General features: G+C 44.7%; 1 protein-coding gene across 5 annotated transcripts in view; it reads right to left on the reverse strand.

The window, feature by feature from the left end:
- CTNND1 (catenin delta 1) overlaps nucleotides 1-2,737 on the reverse strand; it is a 64,613-nt gene extending 61,876 nt beyond the window's left edge. For 3 of the 5 annotated variants that reach the window (XM_044420799.1, XM_044420797.1, XM_044420796.1), the window contains exon 1: nucleotides 2,241-2,582. The gene's annotated coding sequence lies outside the window, so the exon portion shown is untranslated. The other 2 variants (XM_044420795.1, XM_044420794.1) reach the window with 2 other exon arrangements.
- Nucleotides 2,738-23,919: the final 21,182 nt, after the last annotated feature.

Below are 23,919 nucleotides of genomic sequence, written 5' to 3' on the forward strand. Positions count from 1 at the left end.
CTTAATATTAAGCTCTCAGCATCACAAGGCTGGCCACAAATGCTTTTCAAGGCAGCCCTTCAAGGTGCAGAAAAGAAGTCACTGAGTTCTCAATCATTTTAGTGCATTTGTTCTGTTTAGACAGCAATCCATGCCAACCAGCTGCTCCTAAGCTGTTCTGTTCTTGTACAAAATCCAGCCACAGAAGCGGGAGAGTCAGATTGCTTTAGAATTTGTCTCCCTTGCTAGGAGAAACCCCTTCAGCCTATAGTCCAAGTGTTTCTCCTTTCCAAAACTTTATGTTTTGAACTGAAAGGATCAGAGGCTCTTTTCATCCCTCCAGGGAAGACACATAGGTTAAGTATCATAACTATACAACAAAGAGAGGTAATGAGAAGCTGGCAATATAGACTAGAAGTCCTAAGCTGCTTGCTCTCTAAAAATTAAGGTTTATCTATCGGTCTCGGGGGATGCAGAGGAGAATGTATGTGCGTGTGTGCATATCATACTGCCAATCTCATGTTTTTTCTTTGTGTTAGGGGATGGAGATTGTTTTTCTGCAGGCATTTGTTCTAAGTGGCAGAAACCCAAGATTCCCAGCATTTTAGGGAAACTGTGGTGTTCTATGGCGACTGACAAACCACAAACCACACTCTGTCGTTGTTAGACCCAAAGATAGAAAGCCCCTCCCCTGCTCCTTTTTGAAGTGTCTTTGTGTTCTGCCTCCACCAAGACCAAGCTCTTTCTTAGGGGCTTGGTGGCTAAGCAAGGTTACTCCTATAATTCCACAGAATTATCTACCTCAGGGGACCAGGGCAGGAACAGCAGAACAGACAGTACAAGAATTCAACCACCTCCTCCTCCAACAGCTGCATTTTAAATCTCTCCTTTGCTATTCTGTCCATTCAGCACAATATGCTGGATCCAGGGGCTGTAAAAGTGTTTTTGAATGCCTGCATCTTCACCCAGTAGCCACATCCTCTTACAAGATCCAGAATCTAACACGTAGGTAGGTGTCTCCAGATTCATTAGACTCCAAATTCCATTAACCTTAGCCAGCTTGCCCAATGTAAGGGATTATGGGAGCTGTAGTCAAAAACATCTGAAAAGCACCAGTTTGCCTGCTCCAGAAGAAACCTGCTTCTCCTACTACAGCAAGAAGTGGAACTCCTGTTTTAATAATGAGAAACCAAAACCACTACCAAATGAGAAGGACGTACTCAGAAGTGAAGGTATATTTAATGCTCAACGGTATTAAGGGAAAAAAAGATCTCAGCTCAAGACAACTTAAAGACTAAAATTCAAAAATGCGAAGAGGGAAGAAAGATGAGAAATAGCACAAGGGATGGATGGGGGCAAATGCAGTTAAACTTCAAGAGCACAGCTAACCAAGATCTCTGATGCCATCAGCACTTCAACATCTGAAAGGAACGCTAGACTGAAAACTGAATACACCCACTGCCAGCCTCTTCAGTTAGTTTCAAGCGCATTCCTGCTTTTTAGCAAACTCCCCAACCCATGAAGCTCAACACGCAAAAACAAGACAATACCCGTGAGATTGGGGCGGGTGGGGGAAGCTTGAAAATTCTCAAGTAAAGCAGACTAGCCCACCAGCTCTCTTAAGCATTTAAAAGAATACATTTCAATGCTTTGACTCCCATCATTCCTGTGATGCTTGGGGATGACGGGAGTTATAGCCCCAATACATCTGGAGGGCACCAGGCTGGGAGGAGGCTGCTTTAAGCCAACAAGAGAAGCATTAGGAGTCCTGCAGCCCCCCCACCCCCGTTACCCCTCGACGTCTGATGGCATAAGGCCCATCCCACCACTTCTGCAAGAGGAATGTTACGTTCTTCCACCCAAAAAGGAAAGTTCTGACCGGCTCCCTATGGAGTCTAGTTCGAAGCAGCAGCTCAGGAACAAGGAGGCAGCCCCCACCCAAACGCACCTGGGGAAAAAGCAAAATGGGATCCACCCAGCCCTTTAATGCAAGCTTGACAAGGGAGCTCCGGGGCAATACGACTGCACAGTCAAATCAAATCTTTTCTCTTTTTCCGGATTTTTTAAAAGTCCTTTTTACAACAGAGAAACGAGCCCACTTTCCGAGCAACTCCTTCACATTCTTCCCCTTCAGTTTCCACAAGGAATGAAGGGGGAGGGGTCACCAAGAGCAGTAAGAGTAGAGCCCTCCAAAAGAGATGACCTTCCATACAATTCAAAAAAGTTGAGAGAGAGATGTATTCATTATCATCTCGCCTTACCTTTGTCCTTTTTGTTCTCTTCCTCCTCCTACAATCGCGCAGCCCTTCCGTGAGTGCTAACTAAGCAAGTTTTACTTCTTCCCTTGAAGGTTTAAAACAAGAGAGGGAGAGTAAAGGAGAAAGGAAAAAAGGCAACGTTTTTTCTCCAGGCAGGCTTTTGTCGCCGACCCAACCGCTCCTCTCGCAATTCCTTTAATCATTCAGGTTGACAACTTCGCACAGACTGCTTTGGACCAGACGGCTTTTTGTCCCTCTGCAAATGCAAGAAGAGAACAAAATAAGCATGCAGTTTCCGAAATGCATCTAAAAGCGAAATCACTGTCAAGAAAGGCATTAAAACAGACACACACAGACGAAGAAAAGACGAAGAAAAGCAAGGCGGCGAGGTACCAATCCTTTCCCCACCTCCTTTTCCTGCGGGACCTTTCTCTCGCTTCCCCCCCCCCTCGCTCAGCTCCAACACCTAAAATGGAAGTTGCACCCAGCCAAAGGCAAAGCAGGCTGGGTGGTGACAAACTGTATGTTCCAGCCCAACCCCTCTTTCCCTAAGTGATGTCAGCTTCTGCACGGCTCCAATGGGAGGCAGGCATCAATCAGGGAGCTCGTGCTATCCAATAGGAAACTTCATTGTAGAGATTTTTTTTAATTGAAAAAAAGACAAAAAGGGGGAATAAAACCACATTACGAGTGGAAATAGAAGGAAAGATAACTTTAAACGCTATCAACAAAAACAGGTTTCCGCTAAAAGATACGGGCATCATCCTTCACTTTACAGGATTCGTTCCCATTCCAATTGAAAGAGCAAACCTTCCAATGATTCCCATCCTTTGCCTGTCTAGATTTTATTCCCATTCTTTACCGATCTAGTTTGTAAACGCTTTCACAACACCGTTACAGTCCTACTCTGTGCATGATTGCTTTGAAGTAAGTCCTGCTAAATTCGGTGAGACTTACTTCGTAGTAAGCGTGCAACGAAATTATAGCTGTTCTCTCGCAATCCAGTGGGACTTGTTTCCTGGAAAGGCTGCGTTTGGATTTGCAACCGTATGCTTTCGGTTGCTCTACTGTCCTCTTTCTCTTTTCATTCAAGCGCTCCATCTCTGGAAGGGTGGAGAGAATGGCCACTGCCTATAACAAAAGGAATGCGATTTTAAAGTCTACCTTGATTATGTTGAGACTAACATTAGGCAAGACCAGATTATGCGATTTGCAATCAAGTCTCCACTAGAGGAATTTGCCCTCAACTGACAAGCTTGAATGTAATTAACAAAATAAATTCAACTCTAAAATAAGTAAGGAATTTACCTCCACTCCCCACCCCCATCTTTCTTCAGTGAAAAAACAGATTCTTTTCTTTGTCTTTCTGATTAGATTGAGTTTGGAATTTACACAGTACAATGCTGGCACTGATTTTGCTTGTGGCTTCAATACTGCAATTCTAAACACGCAGCACAGTCCTGTGCCTGGTAACTGGAAAATGAATCCCACAAAATACAGTTTTAATGTTGTTTGTTGCCCATCGACCCTGAGATATAAAGGTTGAAGTAAATAATGGTGCTTATTCCTAAATAACTGCATCAAATATTTCCACTATGTCAGTTTGACAACTTTGCACAAACAGTTTTGGACCAGATGCCTTTTTGTCCCTTGCAAATGCAAAAGAAAGGGCAAACAAAATAAGCATGCAGTTTCCTAAGAAAAATGTTGAAGCATCTAAAAAACAAAATCAACCAGTTTGGAAATACTGTATTGAAATTAATGGGACTCACTTTTCAGTAAAGCAGTTGACTGTATTTTAATAGCATCTTTCTGAGTTCAATCAGGGCGATTTATTAAAAATTCAAAACAAAGGACAGCTTCACATAAAAACATAGTATAATATAAAAATAAAATCCGTAACAATTTTACAAGCCATATTTCCTGAATGCACATAGCATGTGGGCATGTTGTAACTCTAACACTGACCACAGGAATAAAACAAAAGAATGCCATTTTGCAAGATGCTAAGGCAAATAGGAGGCAGTAACAAATTGGATATTGTTATTTGCAATGATTACAGTTAAAATTGACAATTAGGCTGTGGTGTTAATCACAGTAGGATTACTTCTGAGTAAATATGCTTAAGATTGCACTGTTAATGAATTGCCTGCAGGGCTTGTTATATCTTGGGTTTATATGACTCTAGGCTTTCTAAAGTATAAAGTGAGCATAAGATCATATAAGTGAGCATAAGATCATAAGAAAAGTTGTGCTGGATTAGACCAATGGCCCATCCAGTTCAGCATTCCATTCACAGGAAGACAAACCAGCTGTACACAAGATCCCTCAAGCAGGATGGGCGCAAGACAAACCAGCTGTACACAAGATCCCTCAAGCAGGATGGGCGCAAGACCTCGGCCTGTCCCAGCTCCATAGCAACTGCTGCACGCAGGCATGCTCCCTCTGGTAATGGAGGTAGCGCATAGCCACAGATAGCTTCTTCCTCTATGGTTGAATTCTGTTAGTTCAGGCCCTTTAAGGTACAGATTTTGATATATGTGATCAACAGAATGAACAAACACAATAGAAAGTTCCATTTGTTATTATTTATTTCATTTCTATACTGTCTCACAGCTGAAGCAATAAAGAAATCTGTGGTTTATAAAGGGTTCCTAAGACTATATATGGGATAAATTCTTGTTGTTCTCCCACCTATGCAGAAAATTTCCAGTTGTGTGGTACATTTGAGGTAAAAGTTGGGATTAAATTAGATTCTTATCCATTGTGTTATCAGTCGCATGACATTTTATGAAACCAAAGGTATTCTTCAGACCTAGATTTTCTAGACAGCCCTGTTTTTGGCAAGAATCTAACGCTACGCCCCCTTTTGGTACAGAATCTGTATTACTCAACACAGATTTTGTCCCCATTATTCTCAGCATGGTTTCTTTGATGGAAGTGTTCATGGTCCACTATGCAATGTCATCCTCTCGGTCTGTTATCAATGGCTGCTAGTCACAATGGCTATATACGACCGCTGGATACAGTGTGAAGTGCTTGTTCCGAGGAGCACAGGTGGCAGTGGGCCGCAGCACTCCTGGCCTGCTGGCAGACTCCCTTCAGTTTCAGCTCACTGCCCAACTCTGGAGGGGAAGGAAAGGAGGCTGGGGCACTGGCAGGATACCATGGCAACACCAGCCTATTCCCCTTTCCTTCCCTCCCCATCCCTTAAGAACACCCCCCAACCCCTTCTTTGGGGTCGCTTTTGCAACCTCAAAAAAGCCTAGTTCTTTTTATGTTGGTTTCTGTGGGCAGAGGAGGATCCAAGACCAGATCCCCAGTGATTAACATCAGAGCTGGGAATCTGATGTTCCTAGCTGCCTAGGAAGGCCTCTGCAATTATAGACAGCCTATAAATAATACATGTATGTATGAATGAATAAATAAATGTTAATCACGATGAACCCATGGACCTTGAGATACTGCCTAGAATCTCTCTGCCCATACAAAAGTTATATCCCATCTCCCTTCAGAAGGAGCTAAAGAAAGATTACATTTATGTTGCATTTCTATTCACATTTCTATCTCATTGCACAACTTTGATTCACAATTTGTGAGCCAGTGTGGTGTAGTGGTTAAGAGTGCTGGAGGAGATCTGGGTTCTAGTACCCGCTCAGCTGTGCAGCCAACTGGATGACTTTCGGCCAGTCACAGACTTTCAGCTCAGCCTACGTCACAGGGTTGTTATTGAGAGCTGGAGGAGAATGATGTAAACTGCTTTGAGTTCCTTGGAAGGAAAATAAATAAATAGTTTACCACTGTCATGTGGGATAATCAACATACATGCATGTATTTGATCATGGTGACTCACATGCGCATTGATTGTTGGACAATGATGTATATTTTCCTACAAAATTAACTACATACACACAAATGTAGGTCGCTATGCTTTTACAAGTGAAGATGAGCATGAGGTTGGCTATATGTTTCAGCTGTTGAAGCTGAGTAGGTATACTTTGAGGGGCTTCCTACCTTGTCCCTCCTGCCCCAAATGACTGCTTTGGCTGCCTGCCCCTAATTCTAGCCCTGAACCAGGGGAGAACGGATGAGTGATGGGTGCCATGCAGCAGGGTGCTTTCATCAGGACTGCAGGTACGTGCCCTCAGCTGTGCACACAGCTGGAGTCAAGGGCTGGATGCTTGCTGAAGGCTTTGTAGTCCATCACGTGCCCGCTGACAAGATCCCCAGGACGTGCTCCTCCTCCTCACAATGGCAACCTGCTCGTTCACTTGCTTCTTGCTCTAGCCCAGACAGCAGAGATGGCGAGGAGCAGCGGTGGGAGCCACCAGCCGCCACAGCCAGTGCACTTACTCCGTCTCTGCCAGTACATCAACCAAGTGACGGCAACGATGGGGCACTGGAGTGGCTGCACTAGTAGCGAGTGGCGATGGTGATGAGAAGGGGGGAGTCTGCCCTTGCGAGGGCCTTGTCCAAGGGCTCTCAAAAGCTGGAGCCAGGACTGACTGTGCCCATGTCAGAGAGCCCAGAGCAAGAACCCACACTCCTGTGATAGGGCCACCAGTCTCATCTTCCACAACCAGGCTACAGGTGAGAGGCAGAGTACTAAGTTCAGAGGCACATGGCAATCTCTCTGGGCAGCAATGTTCCCATCAGAAAAAGCAGGCACACAAGTCTTGTTCCAAAGCATTTCAGTGTTCACACTGCTATTCTATACCCGCTTTCCTTGGATAAAGTATGACTACACCCACTGTGGCCGGCTTTAGAATAACATGAATTAGACTGCTTTTTAAAAATAGCTCTGGGGGAAACTCTGTGCATGGAAACAGAACGAGTCAGAAGGGGCCTCCCAAGCCATCTAGTCTGACCTCTGGCACCAGCCGGCTCCACTCACGACATGCCCACCATGTGCACGTCCAGCCTATCCTTTGCTTAGGTGACATCTCAGTCACCTGAGCAAAGGGTGGCAGTGCTAATGATTATCATGCACATGCCTCAGACACTTTATTGTAGGCTATAAATGTGGCCAAGGAGAAGTTAAAAGACGGGTCTGTGCTACAATTTCAGTGCCAGTTTGCAATATGTACAGGTTACAGTATATGCACATAAGCAGAGTCTATGTTAGCTAGGTTCACCATAAAACTAGGTGATACTCATTAGAACATGGATGCAGACCTGGCACAGGCAACTGTGGTAAGTTTCCACAAGCATCCAGGCTATTTTTCATAATTCGATCATTTATTCCAGATCAATTATTAGAACACAAAGAACATGAAACAACATGCAGAGTAAGAAAGATGATACTTTCCCAGTAGTGCCCACTTTGCACCCAGATAATGAGCTGATCATTTTTCCTGTGTTTATTGCAGATGCTGGAAGAATAGCTCTGAGCTTGCATTAATGTGATAGAACAAGATCAAGGAACACCCATAGAACCTGTAGTATGGCTTAGGCATAATCTTTCCAGAAATTTAACTAAATCAGTTTCAAAATTCATCTAACCAAGTCAGTAGCAAGTTTCATGCTGGTTTAAGAGGCCAGATATTAATTTATTCATTTGCTTATTACATTATTTATTTATTATAGACCGCCCCTCTACTGGTGTCTTGGGATGGTTTGCAACAAACAATATAGCTATTTTTACAGATATTTTTATACTTCCCAATAGCTAAAGCTCTCTTGTTTGTTTTCATAACTCTTAACTTTTGGGGGCTCCTGCATATATTTAGACTTTTGAGGAAAAAATATCATGGACATCATTCACATGGGGGTATAAGTCACCCATTTCACAGAATTCTAAACGGTGGTTCTTAAAAAAATAATTAAACTGCCCAATTGATTAAATGAAATGCAGAGGTAAAGTGCATCTAAACACCAACCTACTTGTGTGAACCAACAATGTTCTCTCTTTCTTTCAGGAACACTCTCTAACTCTTTGTCTGTCTGGCTGTCTCCCACACACACAAACCAAACCCAAAACACACACACAGGCAGCCCCCTCCTCACTTTTTCTCCTACCCAATTACATCACCCTACAGAGCTCCCTAATGTCCTCTCTACCCCAGCTCAGCCTCCAACCTCTGTTTGGCTGCACCCAGTTCTGCCCTGGTCGCCTTCCTCTCATGCATCAGCTCGAACCCCACTCCCAGCTCTCTCCCAGTTGCCCCACTATCATCCCCAAGTCTCCACATTACCGCCACCAGCAATGGGATCCATCCCTTTGTTCCTTTCCCCACAGTGGTCAAAAATGTTTCAGAATGAAGGACTAGCCTACAGCTACCAAACAACTTCACTTCTTAATAATGTTATTTTTTTATTATTGATTTCATTTCTATACCACCACACAGCCAAAGCTGGGTGGTTTACAACAATCTGTAAAACAAAGAACAAATGCAATAAAAAACCATAAGATCAGGAAAAAATAAATAGCTTTAAATACCAAAAACAAACAATAACAAAAGATGACTCTGTAAAACACCTAGGATGGGTAATCCTCTCAAGCCCTTAGGTGTTCAAGTAAGCCTTTAAAAGCCTTAACGTAAAGCACCATCTTAACCTTGTGCCACAATGATGACAAATATGGCACCAGCCTGCCTGCAGTGGGGAGGTTGTTCCACAGATGGGGAGGGGTACTACAAAGAAAGCTTCCCCACCACCACCACAATAGCCACCCTCTGTGCTTCTCTTGGAGCTGGCACTCTGAAGAAGGTCCCAGAGGTTGAACATATGGTCCAAATATCTCCTGGAGCCCAGAAACACTGTGGAAATAAAAGATGGCAGGAACCTGGAGACAGGTGCTTTTCTTTGAAGTGCTCCAAACCACTCAGAAAACTATAATTATAAATTTAAAAAATGAACAACTCTATCATTAGGAAACTTCAGAGATGCAGGACAAGGTGTCTGCAGGCACAGGAGAACCCATAGGTACCATCTTTTGGCTCTGGCCTCTTGGCAGAGCAGCAGAGGCAGAGGCTGGGAGAGAGCGCTGAGTGGCCAGGGGACTGGCGAAGGCAAGGTAGGAGCTGGGCAGGGAGCAGAGGGCCAGGAGCAGCAGAGAGGAAGGGGGCGGGGCCAGAGAGGTGGGAGGGGCCAGGAGGGAGCAGGGGGCGGGGCCACCGGCCTGAGGGACTGATAAGGCGTCGTCCCTTGTCTGCGTCCCTTCGCTGCGGCCCGGGCTGTCCGGAGACTCCCTTCCCTGAGACACAGGAGTTTGTTTGTTTGTTTGTTTTTGTTTGTGCTGTGCTGTGCTGTGCTTTGCTGTGCTTTGTTTTTCTTCCAATTTAAATTTAAGTTTATTTTATCCTTGTGTGTGTGTGCAAGTGGGTTTTCGTCTGGGAGAACTGGGCGAGTGAGAGGAACTGCAGGACAGACAAGGCAGGGGACCAAGGCAAGGTCTCGGAAGGGATACCGATGGCAGACCAGGAGATGGCCCTGGCGGGAGTCACGGGTGTTGCTGTCCGCTGCAACAGCTGCGACATGTTCGCCCTTCTCCCCCAGGAGAGGCAGGGATACACTTGCCCTCGGTGCAAGATGGTGACCCTGCTAGAAGAAGAGGTGAGGTGCCTGAGGGCCGAGAGAGCTCTCCAGGGCCCCCCCGGAGCAGCCCCCCTCTGGACAGTGGGTTGAGGGAGAGGCCATGGGAGGAGCAGCTGCGCAGACATGGAGGTATGTCACCCACAGGAGGAGGAGGCCAGCACGGCCTCCTCCTTCTCCTGGCACCAATCTGGAGCTGGGAAACAGGTTCTCTCCACTTGGGGAGGCTGGGGCTGATGAGGCCTCGGGGGACCAGCAGGACCCCCAGCCTGATACGTCAGGCGGCAAGGGGGCCGCTGCAGGAGAGGCGAGGGCCAGGGCATGGCCGCCCACCAGCACCGGGAAGGTATGGCGGCGGGTGATTGTTGTTGGGGACTCCCTGCGGAGGGGCACTGAGCCAGCGGTGTGCTGCCCCAACCTGGAGACAAGGAAGGTTTGCTGCCTGCTGGGCGCACGCATCCGGCATGTGATGGACAGAGTGGAGCGTCTTGTTCGCTCCGGGGGTCACCAGCCGCTCCTGGTGATCCATGTGGGCACAAACGATGTGGCCAGGCAGGGTGTGGTTGGGACCACCAGGGACTTTGAGGCCTTGGGGAAGAAACTCAGGGAGCTGAAGGCCCAAGTGGCCTTCTCGTCAATCTTACCTGTCCGGGGATTTGGGCCAGGAAGGGACAGGAGGGCCTCTGAGGTGAACGACTGGCTTAGGGTGTGGTGCCAGAAGGAACGTTCAGGTTCCTCGACCACGGCACTCGTTTTCTTGCCAATGGACTTCTGGCAAGGGACGGGTTACACCTCACAAGGATGGGGAAAAGGTCCTTTGGAGATGCTCTAGCGAGCTTCGTCCGGAAGACTTTAAACTGAGCCTGGGGGGGGTGGGTTCAGGGCCCCCAGGAATGTGTCTGCACTGGACAAGTGTGGGGGGAGGATCAGGGCTCTGGGAGCAGGGTTTTAGAGATACTGCAGGGACTGACAGGACTCCTTTAGAGAGGGGCCAGGTATTAGGGAGGATGGGAGGAAGGAGGAGGCTGGGAACACCGCTGGGAAAGGAATCGGTGGGAAGGAGTTGAGGTGCATGTACACCAATGCTAGGAGCATGGGTAATAAGCAGGAACAGCTTGAAGCTCTCCTGAGAATAGGAGGGTATGATCTGGTGGGAATCACAGAAACTTGGTGGGATGAAAGGCAAGTCTGGAATGTGAACATAGAAGGGTATCACCTTTTTAGAAAGGACAGGAAGGGAAAGAGAGGTGGGGGTGTGGCTTTATACGTCAGGGAAGGGATAGGATGCAGTGAGATAGAATGCAGCACAGATGGGGATTCAGTAGAGGCAGTCTGGGTGAAACTTAGGGGTTTTGACAGGGAAAGAGACCTGACAGTGGGGGTACGTTATCGCCCTCCAGGTCAACTTGAGACCCTAGATGATGTCCTGACAGGCCAGATTCTAAGGATATCTCGGGGGAGAGACACAGTAATTATGGGAGATTTCAATCTCCCGGATATTACTTGGGAGACTCACTTGGTGGTGACAGCCAGGTCACGTCGCTTCCTAGAAGCTATTGAGGGAGCATTTTTCACACAGAGGATCTGAGAGGTGACGAGGGGGGGAAACATCCTTGACTTGGTCTTGACCAATAGGGAGGAGCTGATAGATGAAGTACAGATTAGGGGAGCTTTGGATGCGAGTGATCACTCCATCCTTTGCTTTGAGATCAGGGGACTGTGGACGGGCAGCAGGTCGAGCACTAGAAGCTGGGACTTCAAGAGGGCCAACTTTGGCCAACTGAAGGCCAGACTGGGGAAAGTCTCCTGGGATAGGTCACTGGAAGGTAAGCGAGTTGAGGAGGGGTGGATAGCACTCAAAAGGGAGGTTTTGGAGGCGCAAGCCTTGACGATACCTCTAGTCAGTAAGGTGGGGAGGCGGAGGAGAGTGCCGCCATGGATGCAAAAGGAGGTGGTTAGAGGGATTAGACGAAAGAGGAACCTCCGTAGGAAATGGGTACTGGGGGAAATAGACAAAAGGGTATACCGGGAGGAGGAGGCCCATTGCAGAAGGATTCTTCGCAAGGCTAAGGCTGATTATGAGCTGAGACTTGCCAAGAATATCAAGAGCAATAAAAAGGGCTTCTTTCAGCATGTAAATAGGAAGAGGAAGGGGAGACAAGTGGTGGGACCACTAAATAAGGAGAAAGGAGATCCAGTGACTGATATGAGGAAACAGGCACAGATGCTAAATGACTATTTTGCCTCTGTGTTCTCCCCAAAGCAGGACAGGGGATATCCGCATAGGAGATTAGATGAGGCTGGAGACTTAGGGGCACAGATTAGAGTCACCCCCCTTGAAGTTGAGGGGCTTCTCAGGGCATTGGATATTACAAAGGCGCCAGGCCCTGACGGGTTACACCCGAGAGTACTTAGAGAGTTGGCAGGGGTTCTCTCACGCCTGCTGGCCTCCATTTTTTTTTTTTTTTATTTATTTATATCATGCCTTTTTCCTGCAAAGGGCTCAAGGCAGCTTACATCTCCTCCTCCATCTTATCCCCACAACAACAACCCTGTGAGGTGGGTTGGGCTGAGAGTCTGTGACTGGCCCAAAGTCACCCAGTTGGCTCCATGGCTGAGCAGGGACTCGAACCCAGATCCTCTGAGTCCCAGCCCCACGCTCTTCACCACTACACCACACTGGCTCTCGTGGAGACCTCGTGGAGAACGGGTGAAGTTCCAGAGGACTGGAGGGTGGCATCAGTGGTCCCAATTTTCAGAAAGGGTAGTAGAAAGGACATGGGGAATTATAGACTGGTTAGTCTTACGTCCATTGTAGGAAAAACAATGGAAAGACTCATAATAGAGAGAGATCTAGTGATGCTAGATAGGGAAGGGAGGCTGACAGCCACACAACACGGCTTCCGCAAAAACAGGTCCTGCCAGACAAACCTTGTGAAATTCTATGACAAGGTTTCACGATGGCTAGATGGAGGGGATGCAGTGGATGTGGTTTACCTGGATTTCAGCAAGGCCTTTGACAAAGTGTCCCATGATATCCTGGTGGAGAAACTGAGGAGTTTTGGGATACACCAAAGCACTGTCCGGTGGATTAGGGCATGGTTGACTGACCGAAAGCAGAAGGTAACCATTAACGGGGAATCATCGGGATGGCGGCGGTCCCCCAGGGCTCTGTCCTGCGGCCGATCCTGTTTAATCTTTTCATTAACGACATGGAAGAAGGGGTGAACAGTCTGCTGATCAAATTCGCAGACGACACTAAAACTGGAGCGGTGGCCACAACTGAGGAGCAGGTACTCCAGGTCCAAAAGGATCTGGACAGACTATGGAAGTGGGCAGGAGACAACAGGATGGCGTTCAATGTGGATAAGTGCAAGGTCTTGCACTTGGGGCATAGGAATAGCTGTCATAAGTACAGCTGTCATAAGTACAGATAAGTGGCTGGAGAGCAGCACTTGTGAAAGGGACCTCGGGGTACTGGTTGACTGCTGGCTAAACATGAGTCAGCAGTGTGATGCGGTGGTCAAGAGGGCGAACGCCACCCTTGGTTGCATAGCCAGAAGTGTGGCTTCTAGATCAAGAGAGGTATTACTACCACTCTGCACGACTCTAGTGCACCCGCAACTGGAGTATTGTGTTCAGTTTTGGGCCCCTCATTACAGAAAGGATATAGCCAGGTTGGAGTCAGTGCAGCGTAGGGCCACAAGGTCGGTGGCCGGTTTGCAGGGGATGCCGTATGAGGCGAGACTGAGGGAAATGGGTCTCTTCAGCCTGGAGGAGACTCAGAGGGGATATGTTGGCGACATACGGGTATGTGAGGGGATGTCACATGGAGATGGGTAGAGACCTGTTCTCCCCTGCAGAGGAAGGCAGAACACGCTCCAACGGAGCAAAGCTCAGGGAGTCAAGGTTTCGTTTGGATGCCAGGAAGCACTTCCTGACAGTCAGGACCCCGAGGGTGTGGAATGGGCTTCCACGAGAGGTCGTTGAGGCCCCATCGGTGCAGGTGTTCAAGGATAGGCTGGACGTCCACATGGTGGGCATGTCGTGAGTGGAGCCGGCTGGTGCCGGAGGTCAGACTAGATGGCCCAGGAGACCCCTTCTGACTCGCTCTGTTTTCTGTGTTTCAATCTAGCCTACTACCTGTTTAGACTAAATGACCACTAGGCAGCACAATCCAATGCAGCTCCCTACAACCATCCAAACCTGAAGGTTCATTGGCATCCTAGCAAGGGTTGAAGGAATGAAGAAGTGAACATCACCTCTGTGCTACTCCCACCCTAGATGGAGAATTTAAGCCATCAAAGCCTTTTGTCCCAGATACTACATACCTGTGGTGGGGCCTGCATCCTGCCCTCCCCACCTCCCAGATAACCCACAAAACTCCAGTTCCAAAGTGGGTCTTCTGACCTCAGAGTTGCAACCAGTGTAGTTCTTTCCTCAGACTTGGAGTGCTCTGAGATCAGAGTCCTAGTTGTGATACTGATCTCTTCTATGGGATTCAGGTCAGAGACTGCCTTGTTTGTCCTGTACAATGACATCCGTTGGGAGAGAAACAGGGAGTGCAGCCCTGTTGATTCTTCTAGCCTTCTCAGTAGCTTTTGACACCATCAGTCATGGTGTCCTTCTGGCAGGTTGGCCAGGATGGGAGTTAGGGGCACTGCTTTGCAGTGGTTCTGCTCCTACCTGGCTGATTGTGTCCAGGAGGTGGTGCTTGAGGATAGTTGCTCTATCATGTGGTTCCACAGGACCCTATACTATTCCCATGATGTTCAACATTTACATGAGACTGCAGGGAGAGGTCATCAGGAGGTTTGGGCTGAGGTAGCAGCAGTGTGCTGATGACACTCGGCTCTACCTCTCATTTTCAATGAATCCAGGTGAGGCAATCTCTGTGCTGAACCTGTGTCTGAGTTCAGTAATGGATTGAATGAGAGCCAATAAACTGAAACTCACTCCAGGCAAGATGGAAATGCTGCTGGTTGATGATCTGTCTGATGGATTAGATGGCCACTGTCTGTCTTGGATAGGCTCACGCTTCCCCTAAAGGTCAGGGTCTGCAGCTTGAAAGTGCTCCTGGACGCAAGACTTTAACTGGAGTCTCAGGAAGACTCAGTGACCAGGACTGCCTTTTCCCAACTGCCACAAGTATGACAACTACAGCCTTATCTGGATTGATAAAGCCTGACCACAATTTCTCATACACTGGTAATATCCTGACTGGATTACTGTAATTTACTCTACATAGGGCTGCCTTTGAAGATGGCCGAGAGAATTCAACCTGTCCAAACTAGGGCTAGATGTCTGTTGTCATGTATCAAGTTCATGTGCCCACATAACACCTATTCTGTATAAATTACACTGGTTGCCAGTTGAAGCCTGGGCCCAATTTAACGTATTTGTTTTAACATGGTGGTGGTTGTTTAGTCACAAAGTCATGCCCAACCCATCACGACCCCATGGATAACATTCCTCCAGGCTCTCCTGTTCTCCACCAGTTTGTTTTAACATACAAAGCCCGAAATGGCTTGGAATCTGAACTTGAAGGACCACCTTTTCCCATATACTCCTACCTGCCCATTGAGATCTAGGAATGAGATCCTTCTGAAAGAGCCATCCCTGAAGCAAGTAAAAGGGATGGCCATTAGAAGAAGGGCCTTCTCAGTGGCTGCCCCCCACTTTTGGAATGGGCTTCCTAAAGAGGGCCACCTGCACGGTCACTACAGCACCAGGTGAAAACTGTCCTCTTTCAAAGGTTTTTCAAAACCTGATTTCAACACCTGAAATTGAAATTTCAGTTCAGAGTTCACACTGGTACTGACAGGCTTTTTCTTTGCCCCCTCCCCTTCTCCTTCCCCTTGTACTTGTAATTGTACCATTGGCCTGTTTTTAATGTTGTTAGAAGCTTAGAGAGTCCTTAGAGAGCTATTTGAGGGCCTATAAATAAAATAAATACGGCCATTTAGACTCTATCTAGCTGCCACAGAACTGCATTCTAAGAAGTCTGAAGAAGAACAGTTAAATTTATTAGAACTACTAGGAATGTTTTGATCTATCTATCTATCTATTGCTGTTTTAGATTTTAAATATTTTAACAATGATCTTGGAAGCTCGGATGGTTTTAACTTAAGAATTCAAGTTTTAATGATTAGCATTATTTTTCAAGAACAACAATAGGTGTCAAATGGAGTCCACTTTATCAATACTACCATTACTCCAAAACAAGGTTTTCATTGTGAAATTAACCTGTATACTTCACAGAACTTTTTAGATGACATCACCTTCCATTCGTTAGAATCCTTTTTTTTTTCTTATGGGTTGGGTGGGATGGGGTAGAGGGCTGTGGAAGGCTTAAGGAAAAGACAGAAGGGTTACACAATGTTGTGTAACTATTAACAGTAGGAGTCTTCCATCTGGAGCACTTGATGAAGTGGGAATAGATTTACAGAAGTTCTAAGGCAAGATATTAATATTTAAGTGGCTACCCAGGGCAATTGTAACATCTCCTCAGGCGAAATGCTTGATCAGATTCTGTAGTACAGTGGCAATTTGCATGTAGCCTCAATATTATTTGCATGAGAAATATAAATTACATTAGTGTGTGGCAATTATGCCTCTTTATACAAAGTTCAACACTTCTTTCATTCAAAAAGAATGTTGCACATGTGCTCTTGGTTGTATATGTACTCCAGAATAATTTGCTTACTTATCAAAACATGCCCAAAAGCACAAATTACATCACATGGTTACTCCAAGATAATTGCAACAAACATTTGACTGCTTTTAATATTTTTAATTCATATTAGTCCAAAGTTCTGTCTCAATCTGCTTAGCTTTTACTATGTAGTTCACACACTTTCTCATATTGTGACCAGTGACAGTCTCTTGGACAGTAGCTGTTCCATTCGTTAACCATGATGTGTGAGAATTATTCTCCACAAGAATTGCCTGAAACTTAGCATTAAATAGGTAGCCCATGTCAGCCTCTGAGCAGGTTGGCTTTCAAACATCCTCCATGGGGTAACCATAATATTGAGTAAGCCCTGAGCTTGGTAGCATCTTCGCAGACAAAAGGACAAACCTTGCTTAGTATTACTTTACTACAATGCAAAACTGCTTTCCCTGATCTTTCACATTCTGTTCTTTCTTTTCAGTCATTGGCCAAGAAATTTCTTCAATGTTTCTGCCATCAGTGCCTGAGCAGAATATAATTGTGCCTTTGTCTAGCTTTCATTTTAAAAGTAGCATAGTCCTGTATTGTTTTATTGCAGACTTACAGACCACATTAAAGCAAGCAGGTTAAGAACTGCTGGGTGAATATATGCAAATATAAAAAAGAAAGCACAGCCAGATTTATTCCATCGCAGAGAAGAGTGATATTAGTTGTAATATGAAACACAGTAAATGTTTATAGTAGGATACAGATGCAAAAAAGGCCAGTGGCCCTTGGTGGTGATATAGGACAAGAATGTGACAACTTTGGCTTCAGTCAGTCAGACAATTATATTTGTGTTTACTGCATTAGGCAAATGCCACAATCCAGCAGAATGCAAATAGAAAATACCATAATGTGCAGCTTGTGCTCTTCCTTAAAAACTATTTGCATACTCTCAATGTCCTCATAAATTCTAATCATGAAACATAAATGCTGTAGGCATATATTATAGTGGAATTTCACTTGGTAACTAATAATAAAACATATTAATATATTCTTGGCATTATTTCAGTGTGCCCACTTTAACTGCTGTCTACAGACAGTTGCCAGGCATGCAAAACTAGTCACACATTTATTTTTACTATTATTCTTGGCTTCAAATCAGCTCGTTTTCCTGAAGGACCGGAAAAGTGTAAACCATTTACTATGGAAGACAGCTCCATTTATTCCTTTATAAAACATCTTTCCTCTCTTTATGAGTCACATCCAAGCAGGTGATGTTGTATGCTTACATGATCAAAAAAGAACACTTCAGAAGAAAGACATTTTATTTATATTTTAATTGTTTGTCACTACAGTTGTGCTGTAGAAGGAAGCTCCTAAGGTAACTGACACAATGTGCCTTGAGCAACAAGTGATCCTGTCTCGTTCCCTGCTCAGAGACAATTAAGAAGTCCTCATTTATTCTTAACATTCTGGAAGGAAGCAAAGGTATCTGTCTGCTTTGCTGAAGGAGCAGAATTGGCCGTTCAGGATGTAGGATCAGGGGGCTGTTTCTTGCTGCCCCCTCTTCCTTTATGAAGTTTTACTGCTGTGTCTTTAACACCATACTGATTTGCAGAAACCTAGTCAACTCATAATTTATCTTGGAAAGCACAGAACCACTGCAGTGGTGGCTTTGCTAAAAACAGTGTTGCCCAGAACACTGTCTTATGCTGCCAGATTGGTTGTGAATACATGGGAAATCCAACTGGCTGGACACCCCTCCAATATCTCTGTAATAAAAATAATGATGGATGCAAGAATGATGTAAGACACTTTGCTCTCCTAGTTCATGTAGTGCTCAGCTATGCTAGGAACCTTAATACAGTAGTAATTAGTATCTTTATGCATTAAACTTTAATTGCAGGTTTTACTAATACTGAAAGTAGTCCCACATAACTCTTTAAATTACAAATAATATGTACTAGGTTTAAATACTTTTTTGGGGGGTAGGGGGAGTCCTGTGGCTGTTTGGTCATAAAAAGCATGCTGTCCAGCATGTTTTATGAACTATTATTCATTGTTTTTTCCCCAGAAGACACTGGATATTGTAGGAATAAATGTCTCACAGTATACTGAGCATCCCATTCAAAGCGCAATGACTTTACATTTGGGCAAAAAGATAGAAGTGATTTGGGCAGTGATTTTGGTATAATTCCAATAACAAAGAGACAACTGGAAATATTCTTTTATGCTGGCAAGTTTCTATATTTATTGTGGTATTTAAAATCTTATTACTTTTTAATTTTGGAAATGGAAAAATGTAAGTAGTGTTGCTTGCTTCTGATAATCTAGAGTTAGTTTGTCTGAATTGTTATCATCTTCTGTTTTGTTAATATTTAAACTTTACAGCGATAGCTTGTGATATGAGCATTCTCTGATCAGGAGCATATTTATAATGCGGAGTGGACTCAGTAGCAAGAAGTTTGTATTTTACTCATAGCTGCCTATGCACATGTTTTGCAACCTGATTGTACATGGACATATAATTAAAATTGTCCAGGACATTGCAATTAGTGATCACATATCTCTATGGCAGGAGCCTCTACCTACATTTTGTACATAATCTAGATAAACAGCCAAAAGCTGGCTAATTTACACTCTGGCTAAGTAAACATTTCCAAACATAGTCACTTACAAATGCTAGGATCTCTGTTGTGGCTGTGTGGAGAGAAAACTATTCTGACACCCGTGCAACTAAATGGGAATACAGAGTAGCAACATTTGGCCAAAATTTTCATCACCACACACTAGCACTGCGCACACTACTTACTTGCAACCACTCTGTGGCTGAATCACAGGGACAATGACTACTTGAGGCCTCCATCCTTCACAAGCCAGGTTTGCATTTCTTTTCATAGAAGCTGCTCAGTTTTTGGCTTGTATTTTAGATTGGAAATTACTAAAAAAAAAAAAAACCCCACAAAATTAAAAAGTTGCTCTGCTTGACTTCCTGCCTTCTACTGCAACTGTTTTTGCCTCCATTCAACAGTTATGAGTCAGAAAACAGATATGGTACCAACACTCAGGTATCGACCTTTACGAAAACGATCAAACTGCTTAGGAAACAGAAATGGCCATAAAGAATTTGATCTCACAGGAAAGACAACTCTTTGCCTCTGGCATGACCAGTACCGAGTAACCAAGTGTGCCACCTTTTGGAGTGTCTGTGGTGTTTCAGCCTCTGGTTTTCCTTTCTTCAATTGAGTGTTGCCCTTGTCCAAACTTAACCTCTGGAATCCTTTACTATCTTACCCAAAGCTTTAGGTATGGTAAGAATGTGCATTGCAAACTGCCCTGGGACAAATATGATGAAAGGTGGTATTTAAATGCCTTAAATGATGGGAAGTCGCAAAGAGGATGGCTTGGCTCTCCTTCTGGGGCTGCAATCTGGGACAAATGGCCCATTTTTCCACTGGACAAACTAAGAGAGAATCAATCTCCCCAGTGCAATGGCAGTGCAAATTCCACAGCAATGAATGGGGTTTGTGTTGGGCAGCATTTTGAGGACTAAAGCCTTACTGTTAGCATGAAAAATTAAATCTTTACAGTTGCACGTAATTCTTTTCATTATTCAAATATATACCTTGGCCTATAGTGGGGAGGTTTACAGTGTTGAATAATAATAACAACAACAACAACAACAACAACAACATAATTCAACCACAGAATCTGATTAGTTTGAAAAAAAAATACATGTTGCCAAACATGACCTAATGGCTTATGACTACCGGGACAGAGTGGGAGAATAATTCATGCTCTGTTGTGCCTAATGGCAGTGGTTCCCTATGTCATCTGTGGGAGGCCTTGATCCAGAGCCCTTCAGTGTGAGTGAAAAGGCTTCTGTTGGCTTCCATGAGCTCCTGCACAGGAGCAAATGAATCGTCTCAAATTCATTTGTATTCTTCACACAGAAGCAAGTGAAAGAGCCAGCCACATGCCAAATGCGTTTGGAATCAGGATCAGAAGGAACTAAAATGTCATCGGAAGGGCAAATATAGCCTTGTCCTTTTTAAATATAGAGATGTGCTTAGCTTGTTTTAGCCAGCATGATTCCATTTAGGATGAAAAGTATACAGTATTTATCTACTATACCAGACCTGGGCATTGTACAGCCCGCGGGCCTCATCTGGCCCGATGGTCGACCCTGACTGGCCCGCATGAGGTCACTGGCAAATTAAAAGTCAATGCAAATATATATCGTCGTAATATAGATGCAAGCAATACAACTGCACTGCTTTTATTTTGAAGGATCTGCTAAATTGAATTGAATTTATTGCTTTTCATGTAATGATAATGTTTTTGTGAATATTCATTAGTGTTGTTCTGTGCTCCACATTTTCATTGTATCATTGTAATGTTTCATTTATTGTTTTTATAGAGATATATATTGAGCAGAGCTGTAAGTGTATTGGTCCGGCCCTTAGCAACTGGCAAAGTTTCTCATGTGGCCCCATAGGAAAATTAATTGCCCACCCCTGTACTAGACTCATTTAGGCAAGGGATGAGGGACTAGTGCAACTTTGTGAGCAATGTACAATGTATTTTCCACTGATCCTACCAAGCACATAAGGAGTTCTGCACACATGAAGTCCACATGATGCAACAGCCCATTATGGCTGCTACCCAAGGTAAGTTGTCATGTTCTGCAAATCCAGATCAATTTCCCTGGAGTAGCTTATGCACACACAGCAACAAGCCACCCTATGTGTTTTGTAGGGGTTGTTCTACTCATCACGGGTTGCCTTGTCCCAATCCATGGATAAGGGGAAGCAGTTTTGCAGGCTCATGGCAAGAGCAGTAAAGGAAAACAATAACCTTGCTGTTCTTGCCATTCACCAGCACAGAGTGAGTGCTGGTGTCAAGCAAACTCAAATTGCCCAAGTGGCACTTGTGAGCAGCTGGCACTGGCTTTCCCGCCTCTGCCGCCTCTTCTACTACAAAGCATTTTGGGCATCCCATGGCTTTTCATCCTTTCCCCTTAGACATCCTGCATGCTGGCTGTCAAACTGGGTTTCACATACCATATTTTGACAGCTATGGGCAGCCCCTTCAAAAGATCCTAATTAGAGGGGCTGGCCATGGTTACCAAACTTTAAAAAAATACACACACACACTATTGTGTGAAAGGGCAGGTTAGACAATTTAGATACAGTTAAACTGGTACAATAACCATGAGGAGTGCCAGGAGCAGCAGATAGAAATCTGGGCATTGCTTAGAAGAAGCTCCAATTTCATCCCGCCTTTGTTTTTTCTCCACAGCAGGCAGAAGGTGAGCTGTTCCAAAACTAAAGGTGCAACTGATTTCTAGCTTGGGGAGGATTTAAACCCCTTTGGGGCAAGATCCTTATCTCCTACCCTTTAATTCCCACCAGAGTACACATTTTGCATTCCCCCCCCCCCCGAACTTCTATGCACTTCACCTTTTTTCCCCTTCTTGGTTTCTTTAAAAAGGGGAGTTTGAGTGTGTAAGTGGGAAATGGAAGTTTTGGACAGGGATATATACAGATACTGTATATGTCCCAGTCAGAATCCACCTCTTATATTTCTATAGGTTGAATGCCTCTAGCTTTCCTGGGCACCACTGGAATCTGCCTTTGAGGACTGCTTGAATAGATGGCTCCTGAAAACTGCTTGTAAATCCTTATGGTGTGTTAATGCATATACCGTAATTTTCCTAGCTGAAGAATCTGGCCATCTCAGTGTTGGATCAGTATTTCAGATTCACCAGACTGGATACCCATTATCCTCTTGCTGGACTTTCTAAGATAGCCTGCTGCTGAAGAAGCAGCAGCTTACCAAATACTGGCTCCTTCAGCTTTCTTCCTAGTCATAACACCATGTCCCAAGCCCCTTTGTTCAGATTAGTAAATGTAGCAGGCATATTTGTTCACTTCCTGTGCGCCTTTCAAAGATTCATAATGTCATACATCTTCAGATTGACAGGAAAGCCTATTTATTTACAAAAATATTTTGGTAGGAACTGTCCTTTGTTTTTTTACTCCATGTACATGTCTGGCATTTTAACGTATGTCCCAGTTGTGGCACAAAACTATTTGCTTTCCAAGGGAATGAATATTGTGTCTACTTCAAATATAAATATTTAAGTTTAAATGGACTGAGACCTTCTGCGTTCAAATCATGCAGCCTGCCACTGAGCTGTGTACCATAAAGCAGACCAAGTCCATGCTTTTGCTAAAAAAATATGTTTGTTATGGTCAGTGTGGTGTGTGGGCTTTCCCTCTCCATTTTACAATCAGAATAGGACAAAAAAACTTTCTAACTAAAATGTTTATTATGTTAAAGCTGGCTAGCCAGACCTGCTTCAAAATACAAAGGAAGAATATTGCATAAGTCAATAACCACAGGTACAAATGAAGTTAGAATACTAGCCATTAAAGACATACAACTTAATAGTGCAAAGTTGATTCCAAACTGAATACCTCTCCTCTTTTCAAAGCAAAAAGTTGTCTCCTCCTTCAGGGTGGTTCTTGGTGCTTTATGGCAAATCAGTGAAAATGTCTGGTGATTCTTAATTGGTCTGCCCTTTTTACCTGATGCCACACAATTGATGATGTTTAGTCTACCCTCATCTCTGAATGCTCAACCAAATTTCCCACAGAGCTTGAAACTTTCTGATTCTCAGCTGACAGTCTTGCCTTTGAGTTGCCTGGCCTTGGCATTTCAGCTAAGCATTCTAATTCTGACCCCTCCGCTAGTTCTGATTCTGGATCTGAGGCATGAACCTTTGAAGAATGTGAGAAAAGGACACCAATCCCTACAATGGGCCCACCCAGCCAGTCCATATTAACTCCATCTTACCTGGGCCCAAAAGCCAGAAAACTCCTTTGCAAGCAGCTGCAGGTTTCTGCTTAAGTAAAAGGCTTACCCCATGAACAACAGACAAAAACAAGGGAAGAACCAGAGGAGATATCCTCTACTGGAAAAAGGGAGTTGAGGAACTCTCTCTTCCAACAAAAGTACCATAAGCAAGTCTCCCAGGAAGTACAGATGCTCAAGGCATACACAGAAAGGTTGAATCAAGGTTCCTCAGGTATAGGATCCTAGATATTTTTTTCTTCAAAGAGAGCATGGAAGACCTGACGCAGGCATCCATGGAGCCTTAACATGGACATAGTGGGTCTTCAAAGAACCAGGTAGGCCGTTTGCACAAGGCTGTGCTAGCTAGCTGCATTGTTCCCTTTTTGTTTACCTTTTGCTACTGATTTGCTTCTTTAAACTACTTACTGTTGAAAGCTCCCAATCTGATCAACCTTTTCCCCACTCTGTACTTTTTTTCTGAATCCTTAATAAAGCTTTTATTCTATTTTCACCTATACCCAGACAGGGTGCCTTGGGGAAGAATCACAAGCAGGCATGCCACAGTTGGGGTCATGCCATGCTGTTGCAACACCAAGGCCACACATAACATGCTGAGCAAAACTTGTAACT

This window comes from Varanus komodoensis, unplaced genomic scaffold, assembly GCF_004798865.1.
Source record: "Varanus komodoensis strain SLA01 unplaced genomic scaffold, ASM479886v1 scaffold110, whole genome shotgun sequence".
NCBI classification, from domain to species: Eukaryota; Metazoa; Chordata; class Lepidosauria; order Squamata; family Varanidae; genus Varanus; species Varanus komodoensis.